This window comes from Ahaetulla prasina, chromosome 5, assembly GCF_028640845.1.
Source record: "Ahaetulla prasina isolate Xishuangbanna chromosome 5, ASM2864084v1, whole genome shotgun sequence".
Taxonomy (NCBI): Eukaryota; Metazoa; Chordata; class Lepidosauria; order Squamata; family Colubridae; genus Ahaetulla; species Ahaetulla prasina.
The window spans coordinates 25,932,121-25,958,796 of NC_080543.1; the positions used below are offsets into that span (position 1 = coordinate 25,932,121).

Below are 26,676 nucleotides of genomic sequence, written 5' to 3' on the forward strand. Positions count from 1 at the left end.
TCAATGATCCACTGATTTGCTCTCTTGGCTTTCTTTAGTGTTCTCAGGGATCTTTTTCAACACCAAAGTTCAAAAGCATCAATGCTCCTAATTTTAATGAAATAGCTGGATTTAAATTTTGCTGGTCAGTTTGGAGGCAAGGAACTATTAACTTATGGAAATGTACAAGATGGATGGATCTTTTCATACTAAAGTTGTTTGTTGTTTCTGCTGAAAGGCAAAAGGGGAATGTGTATGTGCTAATGTGTGTTTTCACGGAGTATGAAAATGGATTATATGAGAGAATTTCTGATATATCTGCACCCGGGGTTTAATTAATTTGCAAATGGAATTCTTACTTGAATTAGTAATTTGTAATTCAGTTAATATACGGTATTTTCTTTTGTCCTGGTCCTACCTTTGTGGGAGGAGCTATGGTGGCGCAGTGGTTAGAATGCAGTATTGCAGGCTAACTCTGCTCACTACCAGGAGTTCGATCCTGACTGGTTCAAGGTTGACTCAGCCTTCCATCCTTCCAAGTTCAGTAAAATGGACCCAAATTGTTGGGGGGCAATACACTGACTTTGTAAACTGCCTAGAGGGGACTGTAAAAGCACTATGAAGCGGTATATATGTCTAATTGCTATATGAGCACAAACACTACACATAGATACATAGAGTATATATAGAAATAGATACAAATGTGTCACAGACAGATACTTACTAAGTAGGAAGCGAATCCAATCACAAAGAAAAAGTACTCTGTGTGTTCTCAGATCTACCTTGCATCCTTTTTTTTAAGAAAAAGGAAAGGAAGTGAGAAAAAATAAAGTGCTTTATATTGGAAATATTCATATCAGCAATTGGCAAATATAACTTGGATTTTTCCTTGAAAAAGACTTTGGCACACATGTTTGGATGGAAAGGACTCTGAAAGTATAAACAATTGCTGTTCAAATGTCAGGCTATTTTTACCTAATTGGATTAAAACCCCTTTTATTGAAAGATGCTTGAACAAGCCAGATCCTTGGTGATGCAAAATGAAGGAAAGCAACAACGCAATGATAATACCAAAGGTTTCTATCAATGTTTCACATCTGTACTTAATGAGAAACAGATGCATTTTGAAATAAGCCATTGTTTTTATACTTCAATGTGACAATATGCTTTGATGCTTTCTCCTTAATTGTAGCATCATGTAATGAAGTCCTTTTTCTCAGTGTGTGTGGTAAGTAAATAGCTGAAGACTTCAGTTAGAAAAAAAGAATAGCAAATATTTTTCGTGAACCTGCAATCATTGTACTTTTTGAAAATATGATGATCCTTTCAAAATTGGGATTTCTGGAACAACAACATCAAGCAGTTTGGCTTGATATATTGCAGAGCTTCACTCTTCAGAAGATTTTCCATGCAATCTATCTCCGCATAGTTAAATTTCTATAGATGGGGTAGACAGATTATAAAATTCTGGGCTCTATGTTGAATTATAAAATACAATCCCATACTGGAGTACAATGCCACATAATGGCTCAGGTGAGTAAAGAATATTTATCTAAAATGAAATTACTTCTGAGCTGTTTTTTCCTCCTTCAGGTAAGCAACTTTCAATTGAAGACTTTTAGAACAATTTAGAAACTTAGAATATCACCGATAGAAAAATTCAAAACAGGAGACAAACATTTTATGAAACCGAGTTGAGCTTAGCCTTTCTTGATGGTAGGACATTCAGAGAGAATGTCTAAAAGTTATTCAGCTGTGGGAAGGTGCAGAAAATATTTTCATGAAGAAAAGTTCATAGTACATCCATTGTTTGTTCTAAAGATATCCTGTTAAAACTATTTATGATTTTAAGAATGAACCTCAGATTCCACTCAGAAGCAAATTGACATTCAGTGGAGAAGACCAAGGCTGCAATTTTGGGATAATTGCACATTAAAAAAATACTGCAGTGACCTAAATGAGACATGACTTAGGCATTGGTCACTATAGCTTTATCTGTTTTATCTAGCTACTACTGTATTTCAAACTGGACAAAGGTGTTTCTGGCCTTGAGAATTACTAGAACTGCAAGAGAAATATCAAACCTAGAAACAACTCTGCTGCTATCTAGCTAATATATACTATCTAAACACTGTCTATTCCAGAAAACAAGTTTGTATGTCATGAAAGGATCTGGAGAGACAGACACTAATTTAGAAGTTCTGTTTCTTCTACTGGCCTGACCTGGCCAGCAAAATTTTATCAAAGTTCAAAAGAATCAGGATCCAAATGAACAGAGGTATTGACAGTTGCACAGGCAAATGTTAGTTCCAATCCAATGTGATGGGTAAAGTTCTTTATCAACAACTGAGCTTCGACAAAAAGAGCAAATCTGTTTTGTCAGATTCCAAGCAAAAGTTCATGGTTCACAAGGAGACAGACACATATTGCAAGAATTCAAGTTATAGAAGAATAAAAGATTAGGCTCATAGTAGTTGTTCCAGCACCATAGTGCTTCTCGTCAACCATGACAAATATATTTTTGAACTGCCTAGAACTAACTTATGCCAGATTTATAGAAACATATAAACATAATGGATAGGGCAATGACAATTTAACTAAGTGTGTTATAGCTGTGAAAAAGATGAATATATGTAAAGATCATTAGATATTAAAATTTCCAAAGTTGATTGATTATGTGCCGTTAAGTCATTTTTGTCGCCTAGTGACCACATAGATAGATGTTCTCCATAATTTTGCAGGGCCTTCTATGGTACATCATTTCTGGGTACAGTATACAATTCTAACTGCCACACTTGAAAAATGATATAATACATACGTAAAAGAACAAAAGAAGATAACAAAAATGATTGGGGGCTCCAACTTTCCTTATGAGAAAATAGTAGTGTGTTTATGTCTCTTTAGCTTAGAAAATTATGTCTGAGGAAGAACATGATTGAGATCTATAAAATCAAGCAAACGTGGTGTTTCTTCACAGACTCATAAGTAACCTTTGGAATTCACTACTATATGGCTTGGTGATGGCCATGTTTTCAAAGAGAATTTGATAAAGTCATAGAGGACAAAACAAGACTGATGGTCTTAAAGACTTGATGATATCTCTGAATTGGAGCAGCATGGCTTCAAATATAAGCATAAGAGAACAATGGTGGAAAAGGAGTAAGTTCATTTCATGATACCAACACCTCAGAGATGTTTACAATGATCTGATTTAGCAAGGCTACTCTTACTTATTTATATTTATTATTTATGTATTTATTAGATTTATATACCGCCCTTCTCCCGAAGGACTCAGGGAGGTTTACAGCCAAAATAAAATGCAATTGCACAAAAATTAAAACACTTTTAAAAATCTGATTCAATTAAAGGCCGAAACAAAACTTAAAAACTATAATAAAACCATAATAACCCCTAATTAAAATTACTTTAAGCCAGCCCTGCGCGGGAAAACAAGAAAGTCTTCAGCTTGCGACGGAAGGTCCGGAGGTCAGGGAGTTGTCGTATCTCTGGAGGCAGCTCATTCCAGAGGGCAGGTGCCCCCACAGAGAAGGCCCTCCCCCTGGAGGTCGCCAGTCGACATTGTTTGACTGACGGCACCCTGAGGAGGCCCTCCCTATGGGAGCACACAGGTCGATGGGAGGCTATTGGTGGCAGCAGACAGTCCTGTAAATAACCCGGTCCTCTGCCATGGAGCACTTTAAAGGTGGTAACCAACACCTTGAATTGTACTTGGAAGACCACCGGAAGCCATTGCAGCCTGCGCAGGAGAGGTGTTATATGGGAACCTCGAGTTGCTCCCTCTATTACCCGCGCAGCCACATTCTGGACCAGCTGGAGCCTCCGGGTGCTCTTCAAGGGGAGCCCCATGTACAGATCGGTACAGTAGTCCAGACGTGACGTGACGAGGGCATGAGTGACCGTGCATAAGGAAAGGGTCTAGAAAGGGACGCAACTGGCGTATCAGGCGAACCTGATAAAAAGCTCCCCTGGCGATGGTCGTCATATGCTCTTCTAAGGACAACCATACATCCAGGAGGACGCCTAAGTTGTGGACCCTCTCCATAGGGGCCAATTACTCAACACCAACAGTCAGCGATGGGATCAGCTGGCTGTACCGGGATGCCGGCATCCACAACCACTCGGTCTTGGAAGGGTTGAGTCGAAGCCTGTTCTTCCCCATCCAGACCCGCACGGCCTCCAGACACCGGGACATCACTTCGACGGCTTCGTTGGGGTGGTTAGGGGTGGAGATGTACAGCTGAGTGTCATCAGCATACAGATGGCATTGCACCCCAAAACCACGAATGATCTCACCCAGCGGCTTCATACAGATGTTGAACAGAAGAGGCGAGAGAACTGACCCCTGTGGCACCCCACACATGAGGTGCCTCACGGCCGATCTCTGCCCTCCTGCCAACACCGTCTGCAACTGGTCAGAAAGATAGGAGGAGAACCATCTAAGAACGGTGCCCCCCACTCCTAAATGCCCCAGCTGTTGCAGCAAGATACCATGGTCAATGGTATCAAAAGCCGCTGAGAGATCTAATAGGACCAGGGCAGAGGAACAACCCTTGTCCCGAGCCCTCCAGAGATCATCAACCAACGCGACCAAAGTCGTCTCCGTGCTATACCCAGGCCTGAAGCCGGACTGGAACGGGTCCAGATAGACAGTTTCATCCAGGTACTGGGGGAGCTGACGCGCCACCACACTCTCAACAACCTTCACAAAATGAAGGTTGGAGACAGGACGATAGTTCGCTAAAACAGCTGGGTCCAGGGAGGGCTTCTTGAGGAGGGGCCTCACAACCGCCTCTTTTAAGGCGGTAGGGAAGACACCCTTCATCAAGGAAGCGTTGACAATTCCCTGTAGCCAGCCTCATGTAACCTCCTGTGTGGCCAGTACCAACCAGGAGGGACACGGGTCCAATAAACGTGGTAGCATTCAGCCTCCCCAGTATCCTGTCCATGTCCTCAGGAGCCACAGTATCGAACTCTTCCCAAATAATGTCCTCAAGACCTACCTCCATCATCCCGTCCGAATCTACCCAGTCTGCGTCCAAACCATCCCGGATCTGAGCGATTTTATCATGCAGATATTGTCCAAAGTCCTCAGCACGTCCTTGCAAGGGGTCCTCCCACGCCTCCTGATGAAGGAGGGAGCGGGTCACCCCAAACAGGGCGGCTGGGCGGTTATCTGCCGATGCAATAAGAGCGAAAAATACTCACGTTTTGCAGCTCTTATTGCCACTAGATAGGTCTGAATATAAGACCTTACTAGTGTTCTATCAGATTCAGAACAGCTGGCCCTCCATCCACTCTCTAGGCGTCTTTTCCGGCGCTTCATCTCTCTCAGCTCCTCAAAATACCAAGGAGCTAGTCAAGATCGGCGTCGGGTCAGAGGCCGCAAAGGCACGACGCGGTCCAAAGCCCCCACCGCCACCTTTTCCCAGGCGGCGACTAGTTCTTCAGCCGAGCTGTGGGCTAGATCCTCAGGAAATGGCCCAAGCTCCATCAGAAACCTCCCCAGGTCCATCAGGCGCCTGGGACGGAACCAACGAATTGGCCCCGTCTCCCTGCGGTTTTGGATGGCGGTTCGAAAGTCAAGTCAAAGGAGCGAATGATCTGACCATGACAGGGGTTTGATAACTAAGTCCCCTAATTCTAGATCATTCAACCACTGTCCAGAGACAAAAATCAAATCCAGAGTGTTTCCCCCGATGTGAGTGGGACCATTAACTAACTGGGTCAGGTCCAAGGCCGTCATGGAAGCCATGAACTCCCGGGCCGCCACTGATGCTTCACTGACTGACGGCAAGTTGAAATCCTCCATAACCATAAGTCTGGGGGTATCAACCGCCATCCCGGCTATCACATCCAACAGCTCGGGCAGGGCTGTTGTCACGCAGCAAGGAGCCAGGTACGTAAGCCCACCTGAATCCCCTGACCCCACTTCACAAAGAGAGACCCCACTTCACAAAGAGAGACTCACAGCTGGTTATCTGTGGTACAGTGACCTCCCTCGGTGGTGGGGTGGCGGATAATACCCGCCACCCCACCACCCCTACCTTGGGCCCTCGGCTGATGAAATGCTCGGAAGCCCGGTGGGCACATTTCCACAAGGGGCACCCCCCCTTCCGTGCCCAACCAGGTCTCCAAAATGCCAATGAGGTCCGCACCCCCCTCTTGTATAAGATCAAAAATAAGGGGAGCTTTATTCACCACGGACCTGGCATTATGTAACATCAGCAGGTCCAGATAGACAGTTTCATCCAGGTACTGGGGGAGCTGACGCGCCACCACACTCTCAACAACCTTCACAAAATGAAGGTTGGAGACAGGACGATAGTTCGCTAAAACAGCTGGGTCCAGGGAGGGCGTCTTGAGGAGGGGCCTCACAACCGCCTCTTTTAAGGCGGTAGGGAAGACACCCCCCATCAAGGAAGCGTTGACAATTCCCTGTAGCCAGCCTCATGTAACCTCCTGTGTGGCCAGTACCAACCAGGAGGGACACGGGTCCAATAAACGTGGTAGCATTCAGCCTCCCCAGTATCCTGTCCATGTCCTCGGGAGCCACAGTATCGAACTCTTCCCAAATAATGTCCTCAAGACCTACCTCCATCATCCCGTCCGGATCTACCCAGTCTGCGTCCAAACCATCCCAGATCTGAGCGATTTTATCATGCAGATATTGTCCAAAGTCCTCAGCACGTCCTTGCAAGGGGTCCTCCCACGCCTCCTGATGAAGGAGGGAGCGGGTCACCCCAAACAGGGCGGCTGGGCGGTTATCTGCTGATGCAATAAGAGCGAAAAATACTCACGTTTTGCAGCTCTTATTGCCACTAGATAGGTCTGAATATAAGACCTTACTAGTGTTTGATCAGATTCAGAACAGCTGGCCCTCCATCCACTCTCTAGGCGTCTTTTCCAGCGCTTCATCTCTCTCAGCTCCTCAAAATACCAAGGAGCTAGTCAAGATCGGCGTCGGGTCAGAGGCCGCAAAGGCACGATGCGGTCCAAAGCCCCCGCCACCACCTTTTCCCAGGCGGTGACTAGTTCTTCAGCCGAGCTGTGGGCTAGATCCTCAGGAAATGGCCCAAGCTCCATCAGAAACCTCCCCGGGTCCATCAGGCGCCTGGGACGGAACCAACGAATTGGCCCCGTCTCCCTGCGGTTTTGGATGGCGGTTCGAAAGTCAAGTCAAAGGAGCGAATGATCTGACCATGACAGGGGTTTGATAACTAAGTCCCCTAATTCTAGATCATTCAACCACTGTCCAGAGACAAAAATCAAATCCAGAGTGTTTCCCCCGATGTGAGTGGGACCATTAACTAACTGGGTCAGGTCCAAGGCCGTCATGGAAGCCATGAACTCCCGGGCCGCCGCTGATGCTTCACTGACTGACGGCAAGTTGAAATCCTCCATAACCATAAGTCTGGGGGTATCAACCGCCATCCCAGCTATCACATCCAACAGCTCGGGCAGGGCTGCTGTCACGCAGCAAGGAGCCAGGTACGTAAGCCCACCTGAATCCCCTGACCCCACTTCACAAAGAGAGACCCCACTTCACAAAGAGAGACTCACAGCTGGTTATCTGTGGTACAGTGACCTCCCTCGGTGGTGGGGTGGCGGATAATAACCGCCACCCCACCACCCCTACCTTGGGCCCTCGGCTGATGAAATGCTCGGAAGCCCGGTGGGCACATTTCCACAAGGGGCACCCCCCCTTCCGTGCCCAACCAGGTCTCCAAAATGCCAATCAGGTCCGCACCCCCCTCTTGTATAAGATCAAAAATAAGGGGAGCTTTATTCACCACGGACCTGGCATTATGTAACATCAGCCGCAGGTCCAGGCCCTGGGGATTCCAGCCACTCGGGGAACGAGAGAAGTCAGAGGGACTGGAGTGCACGATCGCTCGCAAACAGCGAGGGCGCACTCCCCGAACAAGATGCGGGCCCCCGCTTCCGCCATATCTGCCCCTCCCAATTACCGTGCCAATGGAGTAGCCCCCATAGAATCGAGCTCCAGCCTCCTCCTTCGCCTCCGAACCTACTGCAACTATGCCGCGAGCCCTCGCAGGGTCTAGCCATGTCCCTGACGGGTTTTCCCCAAAACCCATGCTAACCCTCCCTCCTCTTAAAAACCCTTTAAAAAACGATTTAAAAAAAACCCTCAGTCCTTTCTTTGCCGCATGCCACCTCATGCCACCTTTCGGGATTCCAAATTCTGTCATCGAGGTAGGCCCTCAATAGAGTGGAGGGCCACATCTGCGAGAGGGGGGAATCTCGCAGACCATTTATTAAATTGTTACTGTCTTATGACTTATGACTGCAGGAAGCAAAATATTTGGCAGCAATATCCTACTCTGTTGATCAGGAACCTATGACAATGCCACAGCATTCACCTGACAGCAACTATTCTCGAAAGCATGTCCCATTCTCACATGATTTTCAAAGACTGCAAAGGTTATACAAGAATGGGGTGTGCTTTTGCATGGCCTCCAGGCTCCCTGAAAGTCATGCAAGAAAGCCCTGCTCTCACATGACCTCCATAATTTGCGTGAGAATGGGATATGCATGGTCTTCAGAGATTGCAAGGCTGCAGAAGACCATTCTCTGAAGCCACTTCAAGAATGAAGGTCTTGTGCAAACCAGAGCTGCCTTGGGGCTTATAAACAGAAGGAGAAAGCACCTGAAGATAAGTGGCATGTGGAAGTCCCTGGGATTCACACACATGATTGAACTGCATTTTTAAAATAATTATGTAAAGAATTGTTTATCTTTTGTTTGAGGTGGTGTGTCTATGTGACATGTCAGGAAAGTCAATTTGGGCACTTTCCAAATCCTTTGACTTGCCAAACCCAAAAGGTTTGCTATGTCATGTTCCTTTCTAACATTTCTCTCTGGGCAACTCTGTTACTACTTTCTCTCTTTCAACATCATGAAAATACTCTGTGATCTGAGATTTTCTCCCTAGAATACTGCAAGAATCAGGAAGCTGCAGGGTCAGGAAGATGGGATCATGGTTCTGCTTCATCCGTGATATTAGGGCAGTGATGGCTAATGTTTTCCAGACCGAGTGTCCAAAGCGTATGTGCCCCAACCCCCAAAATGCAATGCACTTGGGGCCCCTGTGCATGTCCCCACCCCTGCGCATACATGTGCAGCCCCTGCATGCCCGCACACGGGCATGTGTGTGCATCCCCACATGCACCCCACACATGCATGTGCGGCCCCATGCATGCATCCCACTCCCCACGTATGTGCGGCAGAGACCTGATAACCAGCTGGAGGGAGGTGTGCACTATGCATGACGGAGCTGAACTGGGGTGATGGCTCGCGTGCCCACAGAGAGGACGCTGCGTGCCACCTGTGGCACCCATGCCATAGATTCACCATCACGATTCTAGGGCATGACTCCTTAGACAGATACATGTCTTTTTGGAGCCTCTCCGTGTTGCTGTTCTTAGTCCCCCTAATAAGGATTCTTAGCCCCAGACACAAAATGCAGTAATGGATTATTTCTGTGCTTGTGGTCCTTGGTTACCAAGAAAATGTCTTGAAATTCCTTTGATAAATTAACTGTGAGGAAGGTTAAAAACTTCGTGGTGGGAAAATGGATCTGCACAGACACACACAAAAGGAGCTTTTACAAATAGTCACTTTTTAAAACTTTTGTGTGTCATCCAGACTGCTTCCCATCTCATAGTCCTCCACTTGCCAACTATTATGGGGGAGTATAAAGCTTCTCTCCCTCTGGATCCATCTCACGGTACTTTCTGAGTTATTGTAATTTCATATTAAACATGGTTTTTTTAGCAGAAGAGCGATCTTTAATTTCTAGCTTTTTAAATAAGTAACATTTCATAATATTCCTGCACTGTTTATGTTTCTCATTTCTCACTTGTCATCTGAAGGCTTGTTCACACATTCAGGCAGAAAATTCTTATCTCCTGGTAAGTTTCCCTCTAGTCCAGCCCTCCCATCTCTTGCTAAGTGGAGGCCAGATGTTATATGTTTTAGTGCTTCTTGAGAAGCCTTCCATTATAGTTTCCCCTTGCTAATTTTGACAACATCTTTTTGGGACTGTGGGAACAAGAAGAAGATAAGCAGTACCTAAATTCTAGAGTACTGGATCTTTTGCAACTAATGATACATATTCCTAGGGAGGACAAAGCTCCTGTTTTCCTACCTGGCTGTTTTATTTATTTATTTTTGTCACACAGTATATATAAGCATAAGCATGAAATAATTATACAGTATATATATATATATATATATATATATATATATATATATATATATATTTATATATATATATATATATATATATTTATATATATATATATATATATATATATATATATATATATATATATATATATATATATATATATATATATTTGTTTTCTGAGGTTTTCACGGGTGTTTGTATATAGGTCTTTGGTTGTTCGGGTTTTCTCCGTGTAAAATTGGAAGTGTCTTGGCGACGTTTCGTGAAGTCTCATTCGTCATCTTCAGGCTTCAACCGTGCTTCTGGGAGCAATGTGTGATCGCAGCTGTTTCTTCCTTTTAACTGCTAGTGGGGTTTGAACTGATTGGGTGGGAGCTTGGCTGTGCTCTGATTGGATGGGGTTTTCTGTGCTCTGATTGGCTGGGGTGTGTCCTGTGTTGGTGGGGGCTTGGTTGTGCTCAGTCTAATCTGTGCTGCAGGGGATTTGAGCTGGTGAGCTGCACTGCTGCTGTTTGGCTTTGTGGTCGTGCTACATCTTCATAGTGGGTGTCAGTCTGCTGCATGTATGGATTGGAGGGTTTGAAATGGCTAATGTTGCAGCTGCGGTCTGGCTTCTGGTCCTTGGTCGTGCTTCATGATCAGTGTGGGTTTGGGTCTGCTTTCTGGGTGGATGTGTGGTGGTGACATCCTGTGTGGACCTCGTGAGTGTGGGTCTGGTGTCATTCCTCGTGTTAGGGACACGTTTGTCAATAAGGCAGGTTTCCAAATGGCTGGTAGGCGGAGGTATCATCTCGTTTGTTCATGCTGTGTGGGCGTTTTCTATCTCGATGGCTTCTCTGATTATTCTGTTGTTAAAGTGTTCAGTTTTGGCGATAGTTCTGGTCTTTTAAAGTCAATATCATGTCCTGTGACTTTAAAGTGTTGGACCAGGAAGAAGTTGGTTCCTCTTTTTGAATGAGTTCTTGTGTTCTTCAATCGTGCACTTATTCTTCTGTTGGTTTGTCCAATGTATGTGGTGGGGCAGGACACATATTGAACTGCATTTTTAAAATAATTATGTAAAGAATTGTTTATCTTTTGTTTGAGGTGGTGTGTCTATGTGACATGTCAGGAAAGTCAATTTGGGCACTTTCCAAATCCTTTGACTTGCCAAACCCAAAAGGTTTGCTCTGTCATGTTCCTTTCTAACATTTCTCTCTGGGCAACTCTGTTACTACTTTCTCTCTTTCAACATCATGAAAATACTCTGTGATCTGAGATTTTCTCCCTAGAATACTGCAAGAATCAGGAAGCTGCAGGGTCAGGAAGATGGGATCATGGTTCTACTTCATCCGTGATATTAGGGCAGTGATGGCTAATGTTTTCCAGACCGAGTGTCCAAAGCGTATGTGCCCCAACCCCCAAAATGCAATGCACTTGGGGCCCCTGTGCATGTCCCCACGCCTGCGCATACATGCAGATATATATATATATATATATATATATATATATATATATATATATATATATATATATATATATATATATATATATATATATATATATGTATATATATATATATATATATATATATATATATATATATATATATATATATATTTGTTTTCTGAGGTTTTCACGTGTGTGTGTATATAGGTCTTTGGTTGTTCGTGTTTTCTCCGTGTAAAATTGGAAGTGTCTTGGCGACGTTTGATGAAGTCTCATTCGTCATCTTCAGGCTTCAACCGTGCTTCTGGGAGCAATGTGTGATCGCAGCTGTTTCTTCCTTTTAACTGCTAGTGGGGTTTGAACTGATTGGGTGGGAGCTTGGCTGTGCTCTGATTGGATGGGGTTTTCTGTGCTCTGATTGGCTGGGGTGTGTCCTGTGTTGGTGGGGGCTTGGTTGTGCTCAGTCTAATCTGTGCTGCAGGGGATTTGAGCTGGTGAGCTGCACTGCTGCTGTTTGGCTTTGTGGTGCTACATCTTCATAGTGGGTGTCAGTCTGCTGCATGTATGGATTGGAGGGTTTGAAATGGCTAATGTTGCAGCTGCGGTCTGGCTTCTGGTCCTGGTGCTTCTGATCAGTGTGGGTTTGGGTCTGCTTTCTGGGTGGATGTGTGGTGGTGACATCCTGTGTGGACCTCGTGAGTGTGGGTCTGGTGTCATTCCTCGTGTTAGGACGTTTGTCAATAAGGGCAGGTTTCCAAATGGCTGGTAGGCGGAGGTATCATCTCGTTTGTTCATGCTGTGTGGGCGTTTTCTATCTCGATGGCTTCTCTGATTATTCTGTTGTTAAAGTGTTCAGTTTTGGCGATAGTTCTGGTCTTTTAAAGTCAATATATGTCCTGTGACTTTAAAGTGTTGGACCAGGAAGAAGTTGGTTCCTCTTTTTGAATGAGTTCTTGTGTTCTTCAATCGTGCACTTATTCTTCTGTTGGTTTGTCCAATGTATGTGGTGGGGCAGGCGGTGCATGCCCCAAATCCATGCACTACCCTGCCCCACCACATTGGACAGACCAGCAGGAAGAAGTTGCAATTACTGCAAACATTCAAGAGGGAACAACTGATTTCTGACAAAAACCTCAAAAACACTGACCACTTTTGTGACTTCAACCAGAGACCAGCCAAAACACCCACATAGACAAACCTCGTAAAACTAGTTCAACCTCCGCTAAGTGAACCTAGAACATATATATATATATATATATATATATATATATATATATATATATATATATATATATATATATATATATATATATATATATATATACTGTATATATATATATATATAAGTATGAGTATGTAATAACTGTATTAATTAGATATAACGAAAAGAAACAATAGGACAGGAACGGTAGGCACGCTTGTGCTCTTAAGCACGCCCCTTACAGACCTCTTAGGAATGGGGTAAGGTCAATAGTAGAGAGTTTTTGGTTAAAGATTTTGGCATTTTGGAAAGAGACCACAGAGTCAGGTAGTTTATTCCAGGCATTAAGAATTCTGTTACTGAAGTCATATTTTCTGCAATCAAGATTGGAATGGTTAACATTAAGCTTAAATCTGTTTGTGCTCGTGTATTGTTGCAATTGAAGCTGAAGTAGTCTTTGACAGGAAGGACATTGTAATAGATGATTCTATGAATTAAACTCAGGTCATGTTGAAAGCGGCGGAGTTCTAAGTTTTCTAAATTCAAGATTTCAAGTCTGGTGGCATAAGGTATTTTGCTGTATTCGGAGGAGTGGAGTACTCTTCTTGTAAAATATTTCTGGACATGTTCAATTGTATTGATGTCAGAAATGTGGTATGGGTTCTAGACAGGCAAGCTGTATTCAAGAATTGGTCTAGCAAATGTTTAATATACTCTGGTTAGTAGTGTAGTGTTTTTGGAAAAGAAGCTACGCAAGATTAGATTTACAACTCTTAGAGCCTTTTTTGCCATGTAGTTGCAGTGGGCTTTGGCACTTAGATCATTTGATATGAAAACTCCAAGGTCTTTAACAGGGTGGGGGGTCATCTGTAAGGTAGTGTCCATCAAGCTTGTACTTAGTGTTTGGGTTCTTTTTTCCAATATGTAAGACTGAGCATTTGCTGGTTGAGATTTGGAGTTGCCAAGTTTTAGACCATTCAGATACAAAGTGAAGGTCTTTTTGAAGGGTAGTTGTATTGTTGGTGGTGTTAAATAGTTTGACATTGTCAGCAAAGAGAACACAATTACTTGTGATATGGTCACAGAGATCATTAATGTATAATATGAAGAGTGTTGGTCCAAGAACGCTGCCTTGGGGAACGCCACTTTTGACAGGAACAGGATTTGATAGAGCATTGCCAATTTTGACCACTTGTTGTCTGTTTGATAGGAAAGCTGTTATCCAATTGTGGAGGGGTCCTGAAATGCCGCAGGATTTTAGTTTTAGGAGAAGTTTATCATGTACTACTGAGTCAAACACTTTACAGAAGTCTATGTAGATTGCATCTATTGCTTTGCCCTGATCAAGATTTGTAGTCCATATGTTTTTGCAGTGAAGAAGTTATAAGTTACATGTTAGATTTTTTCCAAAACCAAATTGTTTATTAGAGAGTAGGTTGTTTTTTTCTAGGTGGAGGGTAATGGATTGGTTGATGATAGATTCCATTACTTTGCAGGTGACGCAGCATAGAGAGATTGGTCTTTAATTTTCAACTAGGCTGGGCTCTCCTTTTTTGAAGACAGGGATGACTGTGGCTAGTGACCAAAGTTTGGGAAGTTTCTAATAAAGATCCTTAGTCTGATTGCTTAGTTTACCTGATGGCAGGCGCCATGGTTTGTTTTTGTTTTTTTGCAGCTTTAGGCAGTTGAATCTATCCATCTGTTAAATTTCCCAAAGTACCATCATGCAATGCTTAGGACTATTGCCTTCCAATGGTTAAATGAAGATGCAAGACACAGAGTAAAGTGTTAAAAGGAGTGGAGAAAATAAGGCCACAACAAAATTGAAGGCACAAGAGACAGAAGATATACCATGGGTGCAAATCTGCATCTAACTCCTTATAAAATGCAATCACCAGGTACTTGTCATGTCGTGTTTCATAGCATTAGCAGAACGAAGCTATTCCCAGTCACTGGGTCCAATGATGCATCTCAATTCAAATTCCCCTGACCAAGGATTGTATCCTTTTGGCATTGCTGTTGGACAGCCAGTCTGCTCTTAGTTCAGCTATAATTCACCCCCAATAATTGTCAGTGACTACCTCATTGTAATAAATCAAAGAAAATTCCTTTCTTAACCTCAGATCTTCATGGGAGCCAGAAGTATTGAGAAAAACAAATGAAAAACAACCTGGGGTAGCCAATCAGCGAGAAAAAAATAAAACAAAATTCCTACTTGGCAACATGAATGGCATGCACCCACACCCTGGCGACTCCACCCATAAAAGGGGTTCTGACTACATGCTCATGGCTATTATCTTGACTTCTTTTTACCTCTACCCCTTTCCCATGGATGCCCTGCCCTGGCAACAATGTCTCCTGCAGTTTGGAATAAGATGCAGGAGAGGATGCATTCAAAAAATTTTCTCCTCCCCCAGTTCTTCCTTCAAAGTATCCAGTATAGATGCCAACTGCAAGTGCCATTTTTCAGACTTCTCCCACTGGTGCAGATTTAACAAGTGTCTACATTTTTTTAATTGGTGGAGCAATCCTTTCATCTTTTAGTAGGAGTTAAGTTTGTGGACAATTAAAAGTGTTGCTAGTGCCAACTGTTTGGTTGCTTAGTGGAGTGAGATGGGGAAAAAATCTCTCTCTCTCTCAGAATAACAACAGAGTTGGAAGGGATCTTGGAGGTCTTCTAGTCCAACCCGCTGCTTAGGCAGGAAACCCTACACCACTTCAGACAAATGGTTATCCAATCTCTTCTTTAAAACTTCCAGTGTTGGAACATTCACAACCTCTGGACGCAAGTTGTTCCACTGATTAATTGTTCTAACTGTCAGGAAATTTCTCCTTAGTTCTAAGTTGCTTCTCTCCTTGATTACTTTCCATCCATCGCTTCTTGGAGAATAGCTTCACTCCCTCTTCTTTGTGGCAGCCCCTGAGATATTGGAAGAGTGCTATGATGTCACTCCTAGAGGTCTTATTATCCTAGAGGGTAAAATAATCACACACACCCTCTCTTTCTGAGTGTTTGTGTGTTCATGTGCGCACAGTTGGCAGTTGTGAGTGAATGCTGGATCTCTGCGCATGCACCAGCTATAGACCCTATTAAAATACTGTCACCTAACCTGAATTTTATATATAAATGCAAAAAAAATAAAAAAATACGTCGACAGTATTAAAACAAGATGCAACAATTAAGAATAGCAAATTAAATGCAGTATAAGCGACATAAGATTGAATCCAGCAAAGAAGAGGATTAGCAATCATAGAATTATAAAATTTAAACAAGCCATTTAGGCCATTGAGTGTTGTGGTCCACATTAAGAAGTCTATGACAGATGGCAGTTTAGCCTCTGCTTGAACAAAACCAGGAGAGGATCCCACCCTCTCTGTCTCTGATCAGCTCCATTGTCAAAGAACCTTTCCTGTTAGGAAATTGTTCATAATGTTCAGAGGGAATCTGTCTTTCTCTAACTTAAATATACTATGATATGTCACATACTCTGGAATGAGAGACAATAAAACACGGTCTCCTCTAGTCTATGACATCCTTTCAGGTATTTAAAGAGTGCTGTCATTTGAGTTTCTTAAAGACTAAATGTTAAGACTAAAAATTCATTTCAACAAATTTTGTAGTCACCTGATTGGCCTTTCTCTGAATTTTCTCAATTTGTGTGAATTGTTTTTCAAAAATGGTATCCAGAACTGGATGACATATTCAAAGTGGGGAGAAACAAACACTGCGTAGAGTCACAATTTTGCATAAGAAATTGTACTTTTGCTGATACAATGTAAAACTAAATATGTACTTTTTGCAGCCCAACCATACCGCCAATTTATATCCATATTATAATTCATTATTATTGTAAGATTAAAACAACCAGTCAACAAACCATAAACCAGGTATTCTTTTGATTTCTGTTTCATCCTGTTATTTTCAACCAATTTATCTAACTGTCAATATTATTCTGTTTTTTCTTTCTGTCTTCTATCCGCTCAACTGTTTGCTATCTAAAATATGATTGATCTTCCTTCCTTCAAGCTTTTCATTTAACTTATTAATGAAAAATATAGTGGAATTGTGTTTAATCTATATAACTGAGTATAATTTGCACTTAACAGACCAAGAAATAGACTGGAAAAACACAATTATATTTTGCACTTCATGTTTCATTCAATTTTCCAATATAGTCTTCAGCTCAATCAAGATTCTAAAATGCAACACAACTTAGAAAGGGGCGGGGCTTTGTTGCTTGGTTATGGCCACCATTTTGACGTCATTTAACCCATAGCTGCAGATAATCCTATGCTTTGTCGTTGCCTGGGATGCTAGGAATTAGTAAAGAAAAATGTCTAAAAGTATGACTGAATGAATGTATATGTGTTTTCTCTAAAAGCAAGGAATTTACACAGAATTCTTGGGCTTGATGACTGAATGAGGATTTAAATTAGAGACTTAACCCCAAATCCAGTGCGCCTCTACATTGGCTCCAAAATTCCAGCTATAGAAAAGGGTCAGTCGTGGGCTTCAAAAATTTTCTCTGCCCGGCTGCTGGGTGGATGTGGGCATGGTGGGCATGGCCTAGTCGGCCTCCTGCACCACAGAGAGGGGGGGCGTTTTTGGCCCCTGGGGCTCCGGAGCCTCTGGGATGGCGAAAATGACCTTCCTGAACTTCCAGTAGGCCCATTTTTCACCCTCCCCAAGCCTCCGCATACATCCTGCACTTACTTGCATCCAAAACAGGCCGCATGGGGACTCCTGGGAGGGGAGGGGTGGGGTGAGCGGGGCCAGCCAGGAGTGGGATTTGGGAGTTCTCCGAACTGCACAGAATCTTAGCTAGAGGTTATCCCGAACCCCTGCAAACCCCCAGCAGCCCACCCTTGAAAAGGGTCTATTCTGAATTATCTCCATTGGACTAAAGGATCTAGAAAACAGTTTAAGAAATAAGAAAATATGTATTGGAAGATATGGTCATTAAATATAATAAAAACACAGGGATATTTTTCTGAAAAGGAGCTGGTAATTTTACAGGGGTACCCCCTTTGACTTTGAGAAAAGGCTATAATAGGTTCAATAAGTTTTAAGTTAAATACAGTCAGCAGAGATTTAAGATTCGTAATGTCCTTGATATAGATCCAAAGAAAAGGTATGTGCTTAACTTGATGACAGGAGATAAAACAATAGCCAATAAAAAGCTGCCAGCATTGTCTTTTGCTGACTTTTGGCAAAAGCCAGTGGGAGCTGCTTTTTTAATGGAAGACAGAAAACCATGACACTGAGCTAAAATATTTAAATGTTATTGAGAGCATTTCAACCAAGATGAAAGGAAAAAATACAAAAATTAATCAAGAGTGACAGTCAGAATATGATCTAGTGAAAACATGGACATGATTCACTCCAGGAATGTAACAGTAGAACAGTGCTTCTACAGAACTACCATTGATTTATAGAAATGGGGTCTGATTTCTTTAAATTCAGGTATATACTTGCGCTTTTACCTCTATAAATCTGGGTTATGTAATAAAACCGATGAAATGAATGGTATTTGCACTTGGAGAAGACTTCTTTGGGATTTTTTGATGACTGGATCTCATTGCCAATAGAATAATCAGAGCTAAAAATGTGCATCTGGACTTGGAAGAACCAAGGTAGAAACACCACTGACACTTCTGAACTTGGGCATTGGAGAAGACTCCTAACATGACCATGAATAGCTAAGAAAACAAAGAAATGGCTCATTGAACAAATCAACCCAGTGATCATATTTTGTACTCATCTCTTGGATAGTCTAGAACAGGGCCCTCAAACTTTTGGGCACCAGGGACCGAGAGAGGTTTTTCCATGGACTGAAGGGCGTGTGGTTTTGCATGCTACCTGCATCCTGTGGATAGGGCTTTGCTTGTTTGCATGGACCAGTTTCTGGCATGCCATGGTCCGGTGTTGGTCCACGGACTAGGTCTAGAAGATGGGCATGCAAGGGATCTGATATTAAAGCAATGTTTATAAGATCACTGATATTAGAGCATTATTACTGATGTTTATCCTGTCCATACTAAAAATTTGAAAAATCTCTGAATTTGAGCAGAGCTATATTAAAATTACTCTCTCCCAGGAGTTTATCACTCTGATGTTATGGGAGGATTTGATACTTTTAATGACTTTGAAAGTCAATGTTAGTAATAGAAGGTGCACCTGATGGGTTCATATTTGCAAGTTTTTGCTCAATTATAAATCATGCAATAATAATTATAGGATCATAGATATGGAAGAGATTTCAGAAATCATCTAATCCATTCCCTGCTCAGCACAGGATCCAGAAAATCATCTGTGGGACATAAGTTTCTGAAGATTTGGAGCAAAGAACTTTACCAGATACCTGCTACTTCTGTATGAGAATTCTGTATGTGATTTGAAGATTGCTATTAGAACATCAACTCTGATGAGACACTAAAAACATTTATGGGAAAACTGCAAGAGATGCTCAATGTAATATTTAGACGGGATATAGTGATACTCATGGAATACAATCGTTAGAAGTTAATTTTAGAAAAATGAAAAAATGTTTTGCAGTGGCATCCTTAAGAGTGCACAGGATGATATCAAAAGAAGAAGATGTTCTTTGCAGTATTGTAATTCAAGCACTGTTCTTTTGTATATGTATGCAATGCGAACACACATGCAAAAGAGATGGATCCCATTCTGCAACCAACATCTTGCCTGCTTTGTTTCTCTTTGTGGACGCTATTATGAGTAAGTATGCTTGTATCAGCCAGATTGGGCCTGGAGGACATATAATTAGAATACAAGGTCAATGTAAGGAAAAGATTCAGAATCAACTTATGTAAAAGGGAACTTCAGGAGGAACTTAAAATACTGTGAAAAGCACAACAGAAACAATATATATTTTCCCCAAATTTCAAATAGGAAAATGTCCAAGTGGTTTTCAGAACAAACTGTTATAAAAATAGAATGAAAGCCTTAGGGAGCAAGAAAGATGTATGTTGACAGGGACTGACTTTCAAGATCAAACAGGAAAGGACAAAGAAAGATATCTTAATGTGAAATGTCAACAAACACAGGAAAGCAAAAATAAAAGGAAAGTGAGGAATATTTTTTAAAAAAACAAATCACAAGAAAATTTACATCTAAGATAGGCCTGCTTGAGAGGAATGATGGAGAAGATCAAACTGAAGCCAATGACCTTAAAAGAAGACAGAAATAGCGTACTGAGGCACTGTATGAACAGGTTTATAGAATGATACACTGTTGACAGGAGAACATAATGACAAATCAACTCCAATAAAAAATAAGGCTTGAAAGATAACAGGTCAGTCATCAGATAGGAAAGCAGTGGCTGCTAATGAAATTCTGGTTCAACTTTTTAAAGCTGCAAGGACAAAAGGCTTTAAAGTGCTAGCCACTCTGTCAACAAATATGGAACAAAACTGTGATTTAGAAATTGGGAATATACCTATGCAGAATAGGAGGTGTAAATTCATGCAAATGCATGCAAAGTATTCCATTACTTCTTCACACAAGCAAAGTTTGGCTAGGAGTTTGTACTTAGAAATATCCATCTGCTACGTTCTTCTTTTGGACAATTTTCATGACGGCCAGTACATAGCAATGGAAACCATTCCTGCTGTCAGATCTCTTTTGCCAATTTAGCACCCTCATGGTCTGTTAGGACTGCAGTTCTCATAAAGTCAACTTGCACGTCATGAGAACTTGGAAATGGAGAACCAGCTTGGTCTAGGGGTGTCAAACTCGATTTAATAAATAATAATAATAATATTTTAATTTGTATACCGCCCTTCTCCCGAAGGACTCAGGGTGGTTTACAGCCAAAATAAAAATACAGCAATACATACAATATTAAAAACAAACATTAAAAAACTTATTAAATTTGGCCTAATATTAAAATACAAGTAACACTAAAAAATAATAAAAATTAAAACCCCATAAAATCAGCTAAAAATTGAAATTAAAATTCAAGCCAGTTCAGCAAGACGAAACAAATAAGTCTTAAGTTCGCAGCAAAAGGTCCGAAGGTCAGGTATTTGTCAAAGTCCAGGGGGAAGCTCATACCACAGGGTAGGAGCCCCCACAGAGAAGGCTCTTCCCCTGGGGGCCGCCAGTCGACATTGCTTGGCTGACGGCACCCTAAGGAGTCCCTCTCTGTGAGAACGCACAGGTCGTTGGGAGATACAAGATGGCAGTAGGCGGTCCCGTAAATATCCCGGTCCTAAGCCATGGAGTGCTTTAAAGGTGGTAACCAATACCTTGAAGCGCACCCAGAAGACAACAGGCAGCCAGTGCAGTCTGCACAGGATGGGTGTTACATGGGAGCTCCGAACCGCTCCCTCTATCACCCACGCAGCTGCATTCTGGACTAACTGGAGCCTCCGAGTGCTCTTCAAGAGGAGCCCCATGTAGAGAGCATTGCAGTAATCCAAGCGAGAAGTAACAAGAGCATGAGTGACCGTGCATAGGGCATCCCGGTCCAGGAAGGGGCGCAACTAGCGAATCAGGCGAACCTGATAAAAAGCTCTCCTGGAGACGGTCATCAGGTGATCTTCAAACGACAACCGCCCATCCAGGAGAACACCGAAGTTGCGCACCCTTTCCATCGGGGCCAATGACTCGCCCCCAACAGTCAGCCGCGGCTGCAGCTGACTGTACCGAGGTGCCGGCATCCACAGCCACTCTGTCTTGGAGGGATTGAGCTTGAGCCTGTTCCTCCCCATCCAGACCCGTACGGCTTCCAGACACCGGGACAGTACTTCGATAGCTTCATTGGGGTGGCCTGGGGTGGAAAAGTACAGCTGCGTATCATCAGCCTACAGTTGGTATTTCACCCCAAAACCACTGATGATCTCGCCCAGCGGCTTCGTATAGATGTTGAACAGGAGAGGCGAGAGAATCGATCCCTGCGGCACCCCACACATGAGGCGCCTTGGGGTCGATCTCTGCCCCCCTGTCAACACCATCTGCATCCGGTCAGAGAGGTAGGAGGAGAACCACCGATAAACGGTGTCTCCCACTTCCAACCCCTCCAACCGGCGCAGCAGGATACCATGGCCGATGGTATCAAAAGCCGCTGAGAGGTCTAATAGGACCAGGGCAGAGGAGTAACCCTTATCCCTGGCCCTCCAGAGATCATCCACCAACACAACTAAAGCCGTCTCCGTACTGTATCCGGGCCGGAAACCGGACTGGAACAGGTCTAGATAGACGGTTTCATCCAGGTACTGGGATAGTTGACGTGCCACCGCACTCTCTACAACCTTCGCCGTAAAACGAAGGTTGGAGTCTGGACGGTAATTTCCTAAAACAGCTGGGTCCAGGGAAGGCTTCTTGAGGAGAGGTCTCACCACCGCCTCTTTCAAGGCAGCGGGAAAGACCCCCTCCCGCAAAGAAGCATTTGTAATCCCCCGGAGCCAGCCTCGTGTCACCTCCTGCGTGGCCAGCACCAACCAGAAGGGGCACGGGTCCAGTAAACATGTGGTGGCATTCAACCTTCCCAGCAACCTGTCCATGTTCTCGGGAGTCACAGGGTCAAAACCATCCCAAACAGTCTCAACAAGACGGGTCTCGAAACTCTCGCCTGGATCTACCCAATTTTGATCCAATCCATTCCAAAGCTGAACGATTTTATCGTATAGATAACCGTTAAACTCCTCAGCACGCCCTTGTAATGGGTCCTCCCGCCCCTCCTGTTGAAGGAGAGAGCGGGTAACCCGAAACAGGGCGGCCGGGCAGTTATCTGCCGATGCAATGAGGGAGGAAATGTAAGAACGCTTTGCATCCCTCAATGCCACTAGGTAGGTCCTACTATAGGACCTAACTAGTGTCCGGTCAGCCTCAGAACGGCTGGATCTCCAGACACTCTCTAGGCGTCTTCTCTGGCATTTCATCTCCCTCAGCTCCTCAGAGAACCAAGGAGCTGGTTGAGACCTGTGCCGGGTCAGAGGCCGCAAAGGCACGACACAGTCCAAAGCTCCAGCCGCGGCCTGTTCCCAGGCTGCGACTAGTTCTTCAGTCGTGCCACGGGCCAGGTTCTCGGGAAACGGCCCAAGCTCCGTCAGGAACCTCTCTGGGTCCATCAGGCGCCTGGGATGGAACCAACGCATTGGTTCCATCTCCCTGCGGTGGTGAGTAGCAGTTCGAAAGTCCAGACGAAGAAGAGAATGATTTGACCATGACAAAGGCTCAATAACTAAATCTTTTGAAATCAGATCGTTCGCCCACTGGCCAGAGACAAAAATCAGATCTAGAGTGCCTCCCCCGATGTGGGTAGGGCCGTCCACTAATTGAGTCAGGTCCATGGCCGTCATGGAAGCCATGAACTCCCGAGCCGTCGAGGATGCCGCGCCAGTTGATGGCAGGTTGAAATCGCCCATGACCAACAGTCTAGGGGTTTCAACTGCCAACCCGGCCAGCAATTCCAACATCTCGGGCAGGGCTGTTGTCACGCAGCAAGGAGCCAGGTACGTGATCAACAAGCCCACCTGAGTCCTACGACCCCACTTAACATAGAGGGATTCACAACCAGCTATCTGAGGCACAGTGGTCTCCCTCGGTTCCAGGCTTTCCTTGATAATGACTGCCACCCCCCCACTCCTACCTTGGGCCCTTGGCTGATGGAATGCTCGGAAACCTGGTGGTTTCCCGGTGATTTCATTGAGGGCCACATCAAGGGTTGTGTTTGACCTTGGGGACTGGGTGGGCATGGTCAGCTTGACATCACTCATGTCAGGGGCACCTGTGGTGGCCAGGAGGGGCTGGGGGGGGAATCCATTGTCTCCAGCAGAGGAAGGCAAGACCAGGGAGAGCTCCATTTTTGACTGTGACAGCCTCCTTTGGCCTTTGCCAGCAAACATGGACCTCTGTATTCACTGGTAGAGGTGCTGCGGGCTGGTCCTTTGCTGTTTCCAGGGTGGTACCGCGGGCCAGATCTAAGCACTCCGTGGACCAGATTTGACACCCTTGGTCTAATGGTTAAAGCACCAGAGTAGAAAGCAAGATACTATGAGTTCAAGTCCCACCTTAGCTATGAAACCAGCTAGATGACCTTGGACCAATCACTCCCTCTTATCTCAAATAATCTCATGGGGTGGTTGTTGTAGGGAAAATAGTAAATTAATAAATATATTCTGGAAAGTTAGTTAAACAAACAAATATTTGCAGATCTGATCTTAATATGGTAAACTTGAGATTCATTTATTTATTTGGATTTGTTATGGTCACCCACTCTAGTTGATTCTGGGCAGCTTAAAAAATCCAATATATAGCTGAAAAAAGAAGCATAGCCCAAATAACTAAAAAAAAGGCACATAGGAGATCATTAAAATGTGCTAACGTAAATGCTTTGCTATGGTTTAGAATAGTAAGGTTAATGAGGAAGCTAGCTGCACCAAAGTTCTTATGGTATGTAAATTTCACTGTATGCAGAAAAATAGGAATGTTTCATCTCAAAAGATGCAATGCTAAGAGTTATATCATTCAAACAAAACTCTTCTGCCATGGTCTGAGTCCCTCTACTTTGCTGGTGGTCGTCTTGTTCTTCTCTTTCCTTACATCTACCTAGCATTAGAGGCTTTTCTAGGATTCTGAATATTCGCCTAATGTGTCAAAAGGGGTATAATTTGAGCCTTGTCATTTGTGTCCCAAGTGGGAACTTCAGGTTGATTTGTTTGACAATTTATTTGTTTTCTTGGCTGTCCTCGGTACTCTCGGGAGTCTTGCCCAACCCCAAAGGTTAAAACTTATTTTACACAGTGGGTCTAGATTTTTTGAAAGGAAGATTTGCTTTAAAATATACAACTTACATTTCTAATTGTCAAGGTCTTTCCTACAGCAACAAAAAAAACCCATAATGGCACTTATGCATTTTATTTAAATTGATGTGGATCTTCTTTTCTCTTTCATTGAAGAGCCAAATCTGGCATATATAGCACCTTCTCTTCCCCTTTTTCCCTGTCACAACAATCCTATGAGAAAGGTTGAGTAGAAAGAGAGTGACTAACCCTGTGGGCTTTCATGACTGAGGCAGTTCCTGAGCACAAGTCTCTTTAGTGCCAGTCCATCAGTTTACTATTGTTGTTAGTGTTACTGAATTTCTCTTCTTCTAAATGCAAGAAGAAATGCATTTAGTAAATTAGTGCAGAAGTCTTCGTGCAGAGGAAAATATTACATATCATTTCTCTGAGTCCCTCTCTCCTTCCTATCTATCTATCTATCTATCTATCTATCTATCTATCTATCTATCTATCTATCTATCTATCTATCTATCTATCTATCTATCATCTATCTATCTATCTATCTATCTATCTATTATCCATTTAACATCCTCTATCTATCTATCTATCTATCTATCTATCTATCTATCTATCTATCTATCTATCTATCTATCTATCTATCTCTATCATATATCTATCTATGTCCATCATCTAATTTTTGAACCATCATCTATTACAGAGGGAGACTCTGTTATGAAGACTGTATTATTGCAGTTGCCTAATTTTCCAAGCCCAAGGAAAGGTCAGGCCTCCCAGACTGAAAGTAAGCAGAAATAGAAGAGTTCAAAATGGTTCAGAGAAAAATAATTATAATACCTGTAGGGCAGATTTGAAAACTTGATTGAGTCTTGGTTTCCAATTCCATTTATAGTTAATATGCACACAAATCTCCCAGAAAGCTGCCAACTCAAAAATTCATATTTCCCCCTTTGCATGGGTTGTATAAAATATGTCATATAAATCCCAGAAATAATGATTCAATAGCAACAGAATGAGTCAGTTTGATTCAAAATATAATATTTTTAAACTGCTGATATTTACTTTTCCATTACCCACCTGTTCTCACTCTTGTCTCTGTTTCTGAAATTAGGATCTTAAGATTGCTATCCTATATCCACTTACCTGAAAATAAGCCTCACTGAATTCAGTCCACTTACTCCAAATGCCCCTATACTGTTAGACACGTTTTCTGTATGAAAATGAAATTTGAAACATTGAACTTGAGGGTGACATAAAAGACCTTTAAAGAACTGGTTCAGCCAAGAAAATATGTAAACACTGAAACAGATTAATAGAAGTTATAGAGGCAAAAAAAAAAAAAATCAAGGAAAATGTGCTTATAGCCAAAAGGTCCTTCAAAATGTATTATTTTTAATATCCAATATTATGTAGTGATTTCGGTGTTCGACGAGGGATGGGGAAGCTCACATTCAAACCTACAACCTGTTTTGGACTCATTGGTAAGGGCCAATATTTCTTCTAGTTCAGTCTGCTTCACAAGGTTGTTATGGTAGCTTAAAAATTGGAAAAAGAAATGCTTTTCGCTTTGACTTCTGCTCTAGGACAGAACAGCAATAATATTTAGGTTTATATACCACTCCAAAACAATTGCTACCAACCTGTCTTCCATTGAGGACCTGTATATTGCACGAGTCAAAAAGAGGGCTATGAAAATATTTAAAGACCCCTCACACCCTGGACATAAACTGTTTCAACTCCTACCCTCAAAATGACGCTATAGAGCACTGCATACCAGAACAACTAGACACAAGAACAGTTTCTTCCCAAATACATCACTCTGCTAAACAAATAATTCCCTCAACACTGTCAAACTATTTATTAAGTCTGCACTACTATTAATCTTCTCAGCATTCCCATCACCCATCTCCTTCCACTTAAGACTGTATGACTGTAGCTTTGTTGCTTGTATCCTTACGATTTATATTGCTATTGTTTCCTGATTGCTATGACAGGGGTGAAATGCTGCCGGTTCGGACCGGCTCGTCCGATCCGATAGCGATGGTGGCTGGTGGTTCGGAGGACAGGTAGC

General features: G+C 43.0%; 1 long non-coding RNA gene across 1 annotated transcript in view; it reads left to right on the plus strand.

Annotated features, from left to right (window-relative positions):
- The first annotated feature begins 1,398 nt into the window (after positions 1-1,398).
- LOC131199616 (uncharacterized) overlaps positions 1,399-26,676 on the plus strand; it is a 95,306-nt gene continuing 70,028 nt past the window's right edge. The window contains exon 1 of the long non-coding RNA XR_009155368.1: positions 1,399-1,512. This is a non-coding gene — a long non-coding RNA (uncharacterized LOC131199616). The remainder of the gene's footprint in view (positions 1,513-26,676) is intronic.